The 13,022-nt window shown below is 40.4% G+C and overlaps 1 protein-coding gene across 1 annotated transcript in view; it reads left to right on the forward strand.

Moving 5' to 3' along the window:
* The first annotated feature begins 3,008 nt into the window (after window positions 1–3,008).
* The window catches only part of ZBTB20 (zinc finger and BTB domain containing 20), a 168,375-nt gene continuing 158,361 nt past the window's right edge, over window positions 3,009–13,022 (forward strand). Inside the window, exon 1 of the mRNA XM_074148599.1 lies at window positions 3,009–3,114. The gene's annotated coding sequence lies outside the window, so the exon portion shown is untranslated. The remainder of the gene's footprint in view (window positions 3,115–13,022) is intronic.

Here is a 13,022-nt window from a genome sequence, read left to right on the forward strand (position 1 = left end):
TGTAGGAGGATGGGCAAACATTTTTACAGAGTACATACACGTGTAGGGAGTAGGGAGCTGCTTTCATTAGTCTTCATTTGTTCAGGATTTCTGCTACTACATTTCAGCAGTCCTAGTACTCAACCCTAACGCTCAGAATATTCCCATGAGGTTACACGGTGCCTGTGAGACTTGCAGCCCCAGCAAGAGAGGTGCAACAACACAGATCTCCCTGCTGTTGCCACCAGTGCCCTGGTGTAGAAGACTGCAGAGAAGTGAAATTTTTACCTCTGGTGGTTGCTGTTTTCTTTGTGCGCTGACTGCTACTGTACCAATCAAAGGTTTGTCTAGACCAGAGCTCAGGGTTACTGATTATCCTCATAATCCATTTCCTTTTGCCAACAGCAGTGGCTTATGTGGCTAAGTCAGAAGGGAATGCTCACATCACGGGTAGCCTCTTTTCTATGATCTTCATTAAGCTTTGGACCATTAGCTCAAGATGCGTGATTATTTTGTTTGTTCGAACAGCAAGACAAGCAGAGTCTCCTCTGAGTGTTTCTTTCAAGCAAACCAGCATGACTGAAAACTGGGAGCTTGCCAGAAAATGTTACGTGAAATAGTAGTGGCAGGTTCATCTTAGTGTGGGTGGAGAGAGAGCTGTACCCTCTATTTTACTACTTCAAACATGCAGTGTCCATATGCCATAGTTGAGCTGGTTTATGGATGGAGTATGAAGGCTACTACTTGATCTACTTCATGCAAACCCTGTGCGAGTGCTGTAGATATATAGTCTTATGGATATGATTATCAGCTGTTGTTGCAGTCCAAACACACAGCATCAATATTCAGTATGCTATAGACAGTCCCGTTTTTCTCCTTTATATTTAGTGTTAGTACACAGAGCCAAATACTAAAAAGGGGGGGGTGGGGGGGCGTGGGTCACATGATTAAATTAATACCATTAATTATTTAGAAACAATCAAAGGAAATACAAGACATCTGGCTTTAAGCCCAAACAACTCATGGCACTGCTGTTGCCTTGTAACCTCATCAGCTCTTAGTCCAGTCATCTCTCTGCTTTCATTACGAACACAGGAGATGCCCCCCCCCCACCCCTCCTTCTTTCCTGCCTTATTTCTGGCAGCTTGGAACACAGATCACAAAACTGGACTATAGGGTTGTCTGATTTTGCATGTATAAACTCTGATTAGTTCTACGATGAAAAGGCATCCCCGCCACATCCCCATGGTATACAATAGTGTTTGATTAGCAGTGTGTTGCAGCCATAGGTTGCGTTTTCCTCTTCGTCTCAGTATTGGGAACTAGCTGCTGTAGGAGGGAAAAACACTGTTGTTACAGCAGTGCTGAAAGTCATTAAACACGTGTGTTACAGTAGGCTGCATACAACATACAGCGAGAGACAGTTACTGCCCTGAAGGGTGGATGGTCTGCGTAGGCAGAAGGCTGAAGAAGAAATAGCATCGTGGAGAATGGAAGCACTTTGCCCATGATTGTGCAAGACGACTGTGGCAGACCCAGTCCACTGACCTTGGCGTGCTCCTTCCCCTGGCTGAGGTCAGTGGTCCTACACTTTGTAGTCATGGCCAGGCGTTTTCCATTGGAATGATTTTTCAGTGGCAACTCTTTTTCTTGAAATAAAAATTTTCCTTTTTTTCCCAAGAAAAGTCAAAACAATTATTTCTCAACTGCTGGTTCTGGTTCTTTACTTTTTTTTTTTTCTTCCTTTTTTTAGCTAGTTGATGGAAAATGTCCATTTTGGTTATCTAAGAGGTGAATTTTTGTGGAAATACCTACTCATGGGGAAAATGACTAGAACATTTTGGGGCCTCTTTCCCCCCAAGTGATTGTATCGCTGTGATAAGGTAGTTCCAATTTCTCTTCACCTCAGTCTTTATTAGTGTAGATGATTTAATACAATCTAATCATGTAATTTCCGTCTTCTGTAGGTAAATTAGTACATACAACCTCCTGAAATGGTTTTACAGTTATTGGGGCAAAACAAAGTTTCTCCCTGATCATTAGGATTCCACTTTTCTATGGACTGGTGAATGTGGACCCATTTTGATTACTAGCAGATGTATTGAAGTCATTCTCATTATGTCTACGTCTGTGGAGAGGCACTGACTTTCATTTCTTACTTTATTCTGAAAAGCGTAGTTTCGCTGGCTGTTCTCTTAATGGTTGCTGAGAGTTGCTTTGAAGAACTCTTATTTTATGAAAAGGCATTAAGACTTCTATCACAGTAAGGATCTCTAGACAGTCTTTACCTACTCTTGACTACTATTTTGAAGATGCACATTCCCAATTATCTGTGAAAAAGTATCGAAATATGCTTTCTTGGTTCTAAAAAGCTTACTTTAGACTACTGCTCTCTATTATTTGTAGTATTCCATAGCCTACACTTGTCCTCAGAGAACGATGGCATCAGTTGAACATATTGGGTGTGATTTTTCAAAGTATGCAGTTATCCACATTTGGTTCCCACTGCATTCGATGTGTGTTAACACTACCTTCAACAAAGGCAGTTAGGCCCGTGCAGAAGGCTTTAAAAACCAAAAACGAAATCCCATCTCTTGCACCCTGGGCTATTTGCAGGCAAGAGCATATGTTGTAAGTGCTTGTGCTGCTTTGCAGGGTGTTTGTTGAAGGGGCTTAGACTGCTCTCTGAGCAATGATGTAGTTTGTTTTGATGCTATGATAGGTTTTTTTCTTTAATGTTGTCCCTTTAAGTTTATCGTATGTTTTCAAAGTATTGTATTTCTTGGAACTAAATTTGAACAAAAATTCTCTGTATCCAATAAACTAAAAAACCTCTTAGATTAAGCTGTCCCAAGGTTTGGTTTATTTGTTTCCTTATACTAAAGCCAGTACTTTTTATTTTGTTGTCCTCAGATGTAGTCATTATGTACAGTTTGTTGTTTATATAAAACTTACGTTTTTCTTTTCCTTTGTCTCCTCTCCCCTTACTTTGCCTTTTCCTAACGTCTACATTATGTGTTGATGGCAAGAGCAGCAGAGGTTGGCAGTTTTCCTCAACTTTGCAAGAGAGAGAGATATTTGGTTGGAATGAAACCTTGCTCTCGGTACAGCCTGCTTGAGATGCAGCACTGAAAGGTATCGTCTTATTTTTTGTCTTGAAACCAAGGATGAAAACCACAAACAGGTAGAAATCTCAGTGCTAAACCACCTGTTGATTCATAGCCGAAAAGCCCTTGGCAATACATTTCTCAGTGTATCCAATCGGAGCGGGAGCATGGCTGATACCCACAGTATCTGTCTGTACCTGCGAGTTTGGTAAAGAGATAATTCATTTGAGAAGATTTGGACTGAAACTTAGATAAAGTTAGCAGGGCAAAGGATTTTCTGATCTTAGTCTTGCTTTTTGCCTAGAGTAGCATACATCACTCATGTAACTCACTTCAGCATTGAAAATACTAATCCTGAAGTCACACGCTGTGCATTATAGAGCAAAATGAGATTTGTTGAAACAGCTGTATGTGGAGAGTCCAGACCTGCAATAGTATAAATATCCTGGAGGTCAGAATCAAGGTGAATGGATGAAACTGTGAAGACAAAAGTTGTGAAATACCCTGCTAGTAGCGTCAATACTTCATCTTTTGTGAGAGTATTACAATTCAGAAAATCACTTGAAATCAAGTTAAAATGCTACCCTTGGACTGCTACATATGCTCCCTGTGACGTGCATTACAGAAACAGTCACTGTGTGCTAATAAGGCATTAAAATCTTGGACTCCGCCCACAAAAATTAGTAACATTCTTGAAGTAAGAGTGATGTAGGATGCTGACACATTTAAATCCATGTATTCTTGGACGTGTGTCCTCCAGTGCATGACAGAACTAGAAATGCCAGATACTCTTATTTTTCTTATTTCCTGTAAAGCTATGCCGGGAAATGTATGTGATGGCAGGATGGCAGGCTTTGGCCTGTGGGTAGTTGTACAGTAGAGCCCTATTTTTTTTTTTTACATCCTCTTATCTGATCTGTTCTGTTCTGTTAGTGGTTCTACTTGACTTCCATGGATTTGCATAGGGATAATTTAGAACAGATTTGGGCCACACTATATTTCTGCAGATTGCTTCATGTTTGTGAAACAATTATTTCCTGTGGATCTGTAGCATTGTCCAGTGTTGTGCAATGCTTTCATATGTATATATGACTGGTTAAAACCTGAAATGTGTTTTGAAACAGCATGACAAGGAACAGTAAAAGATGCACAGTAACTGAGCTATACTTGGCTGTCCATATAATGTCCAATTAATGTGGTTACTGCACTCTGAAGTCTTTCCAAGGCTGAATAAGACATGGTGTGGCTTGGTAAAAGACACAATTTTTTCCCGAATTTTCTAAAGATTTCCGTTACAGATGCTACAATGACATGAGGACACTGTAATCTGTATCTTTAGTAGCAGTAACAATGAAGGGTGTGAAGTATATCCCCAAAATCTGAAGGTGTGAATTCTAACCCATCAGCGAGCTGGGTGTGAGAATTCTATACAGTAAAACCTAATTCTGTGCTGAAGAGGAACACTGTGAACTCCCAGCATAAAATAAAAGATGTTCTGTTCTCTACTGCACTATCTTGAGCCAAACTTGGGATCTAAAAGCCAAGCAAGGTTCTTTCATCACCAGTCATAAAGATGCTGTAAGTCAGATTGTCCCCTCAGGCTATATTTTGACAACATAGTAAATTGAGCTTTGGGAACTTTCTACCAGATCGAGAACTCTGTCACCTCAAAACGCGAAGCACGGATCCGTTATAAATTCATTCCTCTGATGCAGTTTTTAAAATACATTTTGATGTGTTGACTTTTACCAGAAAGCTCCATGCCTTATCTGATATTTTTTGTTCCCCACTGCTAACATTAACACGTATAAGGGCTGGCAGAAGTGTGATCTGCTGCCCTCGCATGATCCAGATGAAATTTGTACTGCGGAGTTATCTATTGGTGCGGTCTGTTAATGTTGTTAATGATCAAGCAACATCAGCTCAGTTACTGCCCTGTATTTTGTTGTCTTCCTATTCTGCCCTTATTTCTCAAGTCTACAGTGGAAGGTGGCACAGGCATCAGGAAAAGCAAAATTTCATCTGTTTTCCAAATGGGATCAGAAAATGTGTTGGATTTTGTACACATGTATCAACACTTCCAATTCAGTGAGCTGTGTTGAGAAGAGTGAAAAAAGCTAAGTCTTATTCCTTGTACAAAATGAAGCCAGGGTGGTACAGGAAAAGTACGTGTGCAAATTCCTTTTTGCCTAAACTCTAGAGAAGCTAATGAACAGGCAAAGCTTCAGAGTTTTGATTTGAGGATGAGTTTGGCCAGTATTAAAATTTGTCTAAAACTCTTATTGTTTTCTTCTGCCCTCCTCCCCTTTGCTTTTCTGTGTTTTGTGATGAATGTATCATGCCCAGATTTTGCAATTGTAGCTTTGTGCTTAAAAGCCACATTGACACAATGAAAATCTTTACTAAATTATTTTTCAGAATTCTTCCAGGGAGTTTGTAGTTTGGAAAGACAGAACTGCTTGCAAAATTTTCAATTTCAGAGATATTGTGTACTTGAACCTATATGATTTCCTTGATCTTGGTGGGCCAAGATGATTCTCAGTCTGATGATCTTGGTCTCCTGGAAAGAAGAATAGAGGAAGAGGAGGGAAGAATCGTACAGTTAGACTGTTGATACTGCTATCTTTAAAACCTATTGTTTGCTGGAGTTTTGATAAGTTTTCGATTTCTTTTCCTTCTTTCTCTGACCTAATTAATTTTATGGGATATCCCCAGGGACATAGTTTATATGACAGAAAAATTACATTAAAAGTTGCTGTCATGGTATGAAACCCCTTGTTTATGGTAAATTTAATATGTTTCTGTAAATACTCGTCTACCAGGGATAGTTTGTTTTCTTTATTTTTCAGAAAATTTTGGTTGCATAGTGACTTATTCGCCGTTTTAAAAATAATAAAAAATATACATGAAAAAGGAGAAACATTATTATAATTCAGCTGTGGTTAGCAAAAAAGCTTCTGAAGTGGCACTAGCTGCGAGGTAGGGCTCTTTCCTTTGACTTTTTCTTTTCTAAAAATAGACTTCTGTCGAAAAGAGTCAAATAATAACTAGTATACAAGTCTACTCACCAATTCTCAGCTTATTGTAAAATAAAAACTTCAGGCCTCAAGAAGGGAGTTTTAGGAAGGAAAAGCACATACTGTTTTCATTGCTGTGTTCAGGACTGTCCCATCTGCAGTGTTTGTATTAGTGAAGCTGTTTAACCTTTTGAAGCCCATGGATCTTTGTGCTACCTTTTCATGCAGCCTTTTCTTTTCATATCCACGCAACCTACTGACTTCAGTAAAATAATACACACATTAAAACATTTACCTTGGGCTTCCAGGGCAGCATACGCTTTTCTGAAGGATTAAAGAAGCACAAGGGTAATTGCTGCTCCTGGTAAAAGCAGCGGGTGTTTTAGTAACACGGAGAGCAGGAACAAGTTTGCTGTAATTTCGGGCCAGAATACAAGTTTGGAATTTATTTGGATTCAAAAATTTTCCAGTAGCATTGCATCTAAGTGCTTATTCCTGAGGTCAGATAGTGACACTGAGTTTCCTTTTCCACAGGGAATGAAATGCAGAAAATAGCTTAAATGAGGATCAAACAAAGTACAGTGCATCTTTAACAATTTTTGTTTTGATTAGATGGAATAATCCAAGGAAGGGAACTTCTTTTATAAAAATGTACTAAACGTAGCAAAACATCCCGGCATTAGCTCAGCAGAATATCCAAGCCAGTGCTTAAAGTTAAGCTTGTGCTCCAGTGCCGCGCTGACGTGGAGCGCCTGTGCCCTGGCACAGGCTTTTTGACCCGACCGTGGCCAGGCCCCAGCGGCTCACCCACACCCTGAGCAGGATTCGGGGAGGATCTTCTGTTAACTGTGAGGAACTGCCAAACTGGTAAATTTGCCTAAGGGGATGATAGCAGGGAAAGGGTGTTGTGCAGGGAACTTATTTTGAAATGGTGGATGCACTTTTTTTAGTTTTCTGTTTCCATCCTGTGTTCCCAGCTTTTCTAAAGGACTCCTAAGTAATTTCAAAATTAAATGACTTCACAGGCAGTTTTGTGGCCCTCATAAATATGATGAAGCCTGACTCTCCCTCTCTGTCTCACTTTTTCTTGAGGTACTTAACAGTCTGATTGCATTTTAAAAATCTTCCTTCTGTGTCAAGACAGCATATTTCTTTAGTTAGAGATAAGGTTCAGAGGCAAATATAAAATGGTTATTTATGTTAGATCTGCACTAACCCTGACTTCTTATTTTTTGGAAATGATAAGTTATTTTCCTTCCTTTAGATGTATTATAGAGAACACGGTGCTGTCCCACAGTCCCCAGCTTCAATTTTAAAATGGATCAAGTTCAGGTTCTGACATACTTGGCAGAGTACCATCATTTTTCTACCCCTCCCTCAATCTGGGCCATAATTGTGGATATCCTGTGGACTGCAGCCCAGAGACTGCCAGTACTGGGAGCATACAGAAGGGAAGAGATGATGGCAATAGCTTCGTAGCTTGACCTGACATTTGCATTGTTTCTCAGTCGCTAAGTGTGATGAGGGGAGCAGAGGGTTTGGCATGAACTCTAAGAAACTGGTTATGATTTGGAGGAGCAATCCCCCCTACCTGACTCAGATGTAATTACTAGATGCTGCTTGCACTTAAAAAAAAAAAAAACAAAAACAACAAACAACAAAGCACAAGGGGTATTTTAAATAAAGAGAAAGAAAGCAAATAGATAGATAAAGTCATACTCTAGGTAATTCCACTACTTCGGATGAAGTTGCACTGGGGATAGATATTAACCCCATAAAATCCCTGGGTCACAGACAGCCTTATGACAGACCCTGATAGCTTTGTGGAGGCAGATTATGTCAAGCCCTCAAATTTGGAAATGTAGCAATTCCTCTGTAGTAAGATTGCAAATGAACACCCATTTGGAGATTGCCAACATTATCACAGTTTGTCAGGGTGATCTCACAGCCAGCAAAGCGCCGTAAGAGATTGCTTTACAAGTTCTGAAAGATTAGAGTGTTGAAGTATGTGACACCGGAATGATGCTTTGATGCCTAGCTTTGTCAGTCAGCCAGACAAATAAATAATATCCAGTGTTTTTATTAGTGTAAAGCATAACAGGTAATGGAAATGTATGGAGAAATGCTTTCTTGTTGCAGCTACATGGAGCGCAGAAATGTAGGCTAAACAAAAACGGGATGTGTTAATGTCAAATCCTTCGAACAGGCAGTTGTATACATGCGTGGGTCAGTAACTGCAGTGCAGCACTTACTGCTATTTCAGCAGGTAGTAGTTTAAAGCATTAGCATTATTGCATGGCTAAATGAAACAGCAAAAATAATTTGGCAGTCTTGGGTTTTGGTCATCTAGTGAAGCATGAGAACATATATTCTAGAACATATATTCTAGCATGAGAACAAATTAAGGATGGAGTTTTGGCTAGCAAGGAGCAAAGGGCCTGGACTACACAAACCATGGGTTCCTCTCTTGGCTTGAGAGAGAGAGCAACTCAGGTGTGCAGTTAGGAAGTAGCATGAAGTAAACAGTAGAAGAGTATAAAATCCAGTTCCCTGGCAGGAATTGTGGAAAAGCTTTTGGGTAATATGGCATGCTGAGAATTTTGTTATGAGTTTCAAGTACTTAAAATTTAAGAGATTAATGTGAGAATAATCTGCAAGCATGAAATTGGTGTTTGGGACTTCCTGTAACAACTGAACTTTATAGGGTATCTTTCTCCAGATTCCTTTGACATTCAGCCCAAATTTCCACAAAGGATGCATGGTCTGAAAACCATTTATGGAGCCTCGAGTGAGAGCCATTCACACTGGTAAAGAGCTCCAAACAAGGCTAATTTGTCAGTCTTTGTGCTTTGATAAAAATATTGGTATATTTTTGTATATACCACAGCTCCACTAAAGATGAGCCATGGATTTGATTATGTCAGTTTTCAGCCTTTAAACTTTGTGGAACAGAAGGTGTGCATTTGTTACACTCCTTCATTTTTACAGAGCTGTAAGTTGTAGAAATGTAGGATCAGCTAGAAACTTCTGCATCTCTGGTCTGCCTATAGTTAGGCAACCGGCATCTGCAGTTCTCTCCTACCTTGACACCAAACCAAAATTTGTCCTCGACCTTGGATAGTTTTGCCCCTATTTCTCGATTCTGACAAGTAGCAGAGTATTCACGGGTAGCTAAGCATTAGTTAATGATTGCTTATGCGAACCTGGAGAAGCTTGGATGAAAGACCCTGTGTAAGGGCATAGAATTATTATGACTATTATTAACTGAATGCCTAAACCTAGACAATGTATTTGCACATGTAAGTAATTATGATGCACTTCAAGGCATTCTGTTTGTAATGCTTTGTAATGCTTTGCTCTCCATTTCCTACAAATCAAATTACTGAGGGATAGATTTGATTTCCACATCATTTTGAAAATATTTTCTTTTTCTTTTTTTAATTTCCTTTGTATTAATTTTTTTCAAAGTTCAAAACACAACCAACTGTGACTAAATGCATAAAACCAAACAAAAACCCCCTGAAGTATAACAAAATTAAAGACAGCCTAAGATGATATGCAGCAAACAATGTAAATCATACCTAACAAACATGGTTGTAATAATATACCTTATCCATGTCTGATCCACTAATAACAAATACTTATTCAGAGAACAAATAACTCATTCTTCTTCTTAGTGAGAGAGAGAGAGGCAAGCCCCAAATTCAAATTATATCTTACAGTCTAAACAAATATGAAAAACCTGCCAAATCTTCTTATAGAAATCCCAACAATCTTGTATTTTCTTTGTATCTTTTGGGAATAATGAGATTGTGAAGAGGGGAGGAAAAGGCCATTTTTTACTGGGAACGTGTGGCCTGATCCTGTAGCTTTTCCCTGAGAAGTCCTTGCTGCCTTCTGTTCAAAGGTTTCCATTGTGGGTACTGGATTCAGACAAAAACGTGAAGGCATAGCCTAGGATTGTTCTTAATAATTTAGGATTTTTCCCCTCCCTCATGAGAAATTTCTTCAGAAGTACACGGTTGACAAGCAAATTACAAGTGATACCTCTGGTCAGTTTATGAAGTTTGCTACAAGAATAAATACTGTTGCTAGAAAATAATTAATGCTTTCCTCTCTGCATCACGTTGAAATAGGGTTTTGCCATCTTCCTATGTCCTTTCTGGTAACAGAAGTGATTATTGTTTGCTTAATGGGATAGCATCATCCTCCCCATCCTACACTGCGGGTGTATCACCATCTTCCCCAGGGGCGCCTGCACCCTTCCCTGGGGTTGGTCCAGTTCAGTTTAGTTCTGGGTCATGAGTTACCTTCAGTGTGGTAGTTGGCACAAGAACTTCCCAAAGGGGAAAAAAGGCAGATGTTCAGGTATCTTGCAAGCCGTGGTACATCTTATGTGCCACACAGTTCTTATTCATTGGTTGTGAACAGGTCCTGCTTCAGCTGGCTGTGACACCAGCTTTGCTACTTCCCCCTGTCGGTGTGAGAGCAGTTCTGGCCTCATTCCCTGCTGGTGAGAACTCACGTCTAATGATGTTTAAAGAAACTGTAAGAAATATTTGCCCCCTCTTCACATTAGAGACTTCAGGGTAAAAAACATCTTTCTGCCTCGTGTTTCTTCTTTCGCCCTTGTTGCGCCTCATGCGTGTCACTCCTTCCCTGCAGGCAGTGGTCGCTGGGGTGGGAAGAGTCTCAGTCCTCTGCCTGTCTATGCTGGTGAAACCACAGCCATTGCAGGGGTTCTGTGCTGGGAGGTATAGCAGCGTGCCTCTCTGTCTTTTGATTTTATCTTGAGGCCTCTTGTCATTTGGCAGCCCCCTCACCTCCTTGCCTGCTCCTCTCCCGCTGCCCCCACATGTTCCCTTAGCTGCTGTCCTACCCGAAGTGTCCCCGTGCCACCCCTCACCCAGTGGTGGTCCCGCTGTGCCCGTGCAGCAGGAGGTACCGCAGGGGGCAGGCAGGGGTGGAAGAGACCATTGTTGTGCTGTTGGCCAGACAAAGACCTATGTCAATGGCTGTGTGAAGGAAAGCAGTGGTGTGCTCACACTGAGTCATACTGCTACTGCTGGCCATCAGCTCTGTGCCCCTTCCCCAGCCTTACACCCTGGCCTTCACAGCAGATTATGATATATATGTCAGAGAGAAGAGCAAGCAGCCCAGCAACGATCAAGGCCAGAATGACCCAAGTGGCTGATTTGTGTTGGAAACTTGAGCGAGTTTTCTTGTATATTCCCAATATCTGTATAAACACCCGAATCATTTTGGAATCCACAGTCCTCCTTGCCTAGCCTGGGAGGTTATGGTCATGAATTTTGCAATTTCCAGATGATACTTCTTGTCACTATTATTGCTTGAAGTTTAAAAGCACCATTAGCTGAGTCCAGGCTGTCTATTTCAAAGACCCAGAGTCTAGTACATACAGATTACATGTATATACATAACAATAACAAATGGGAGATGAGTAGGATCACTAGAGTGAAGGAAGGTAAGGAAGCACCTTTAGAGCTTCACATTTTGTATTTTGCATCATGAACTTTAGATTAAATTCTGTCAACAGCAATTTGCATTTAAAACCAAAGCCATAGAAATTTCTCAACATCATAGCTGATAAACATGCCTTAAAAATGTTAGCCAAGCATAGCCTGTACAAGGTCATGTCCCAATGTGTAAGATCCCAGATTACTGCCACTTAAATTGTTTTTTATTGAAGAATGCTGCATTCCACCACTATGATTTCCAACAAAGATGGCTTCTTCCCAGGCTAAAAAATGAACCTTAGAAGCTGGAATGTAAAATGTAAGAGAGAAATGGCTGTACCAGCTGCAGAAACAGAGATCCCAGCTTCAGATACAGACCAATCTCCTAGCAGTGGGCAAACAGTCGTCACTCTCTTTTGAGTACCAGGGAGAAAATCTTAATGCACTTTGTGTGTATTCTCTCTGAGATTCTTTTTAAATGTCAGATACCAGGCCTTTTTCCCTAGGCATCTGTATAAAATCCTGACAGAGGAAAGAGAGATTTGGGAAAAGGGAAGGATGTCTATAGCACGTTCTGAGGGGCTGTGGAGGGCAAATTGACTTCTGTGGTAGATGGACTTAGGAAGGAGATGGGGTAGAGGGAGAAAAAAATTATAAAGGTCAGAAATAGATTAGAATTTATCTTTATATAGTTTTTCTTTTCATAGCAAAATTATCTACTTTATGAAGCAGTGTCCTAGGTATTTAATTGGTAGTGTTTTCATAAGAAGGCATTTCCATTTCCAAAGAGACAAAGTGCCCAGAACACGGTTTAGGGAATGGAGAGGATGTGTATCAGTTACATCTGAGTTGTATTTTCTTTGTATTGAAATGAAAATTAGATTTATGATACTGGGGTCATTCCTTGATTAAGAGAACTGAAACTATAGAATTAAGCTTATAGTGCCTGTCATTTAGTTGGGCTCTGCTTTAGTCAAGTTGGCTAAACCATCAGAGAAAAAGAGGGTCTTGAATTTAACCTTCTAACCTCTTGTTTCTAGCATTGCAGGACATCACTGCACTGCCCTTTAGCATAAGAACTGAGTTCCATTCGAACTGTGGCTCAGAACTTGAACGGGTGGTGTGCTGGCTCAGAGCTGCACTGCGACACCTTCAGTTAATCTTTCCAGATCAGGATAGTAATTTACATGTCTCTGTTGAGATCTGGTATCTTGTCTTGTGTTTGCATGTCTCTCGGCTTGTCCATGGTTATAGTTGTTCAAATGGTTTAACCTTGTTGGGTCTTCCCTTTATAAGTTCCATTCATTTAGTCAGGGTGGAGATGGTGTCTCTGCTAGAGCCCCACACAGTTTTTCATTTGCATCTGCTTTTTGAATTCCCAGAGGGAAGAGGTTGCATGCATGAGATCTGTTTAAGGTGGCTGCATTCACTTTCAGTAGGCA

This window comes from Numenius arquata, chromosome 1, assembly GCF_964106895.1.
Source record: "Numenius arquata chromosome 1, bNumArq3.hap1.1, whole genome shotgun sequence".
Lineage (NCBI taxonomy): Eukaryota > Metazoa > Chordata > Aves > Charadriiformes > Scolopacidae > Numenius > Numenius arquata.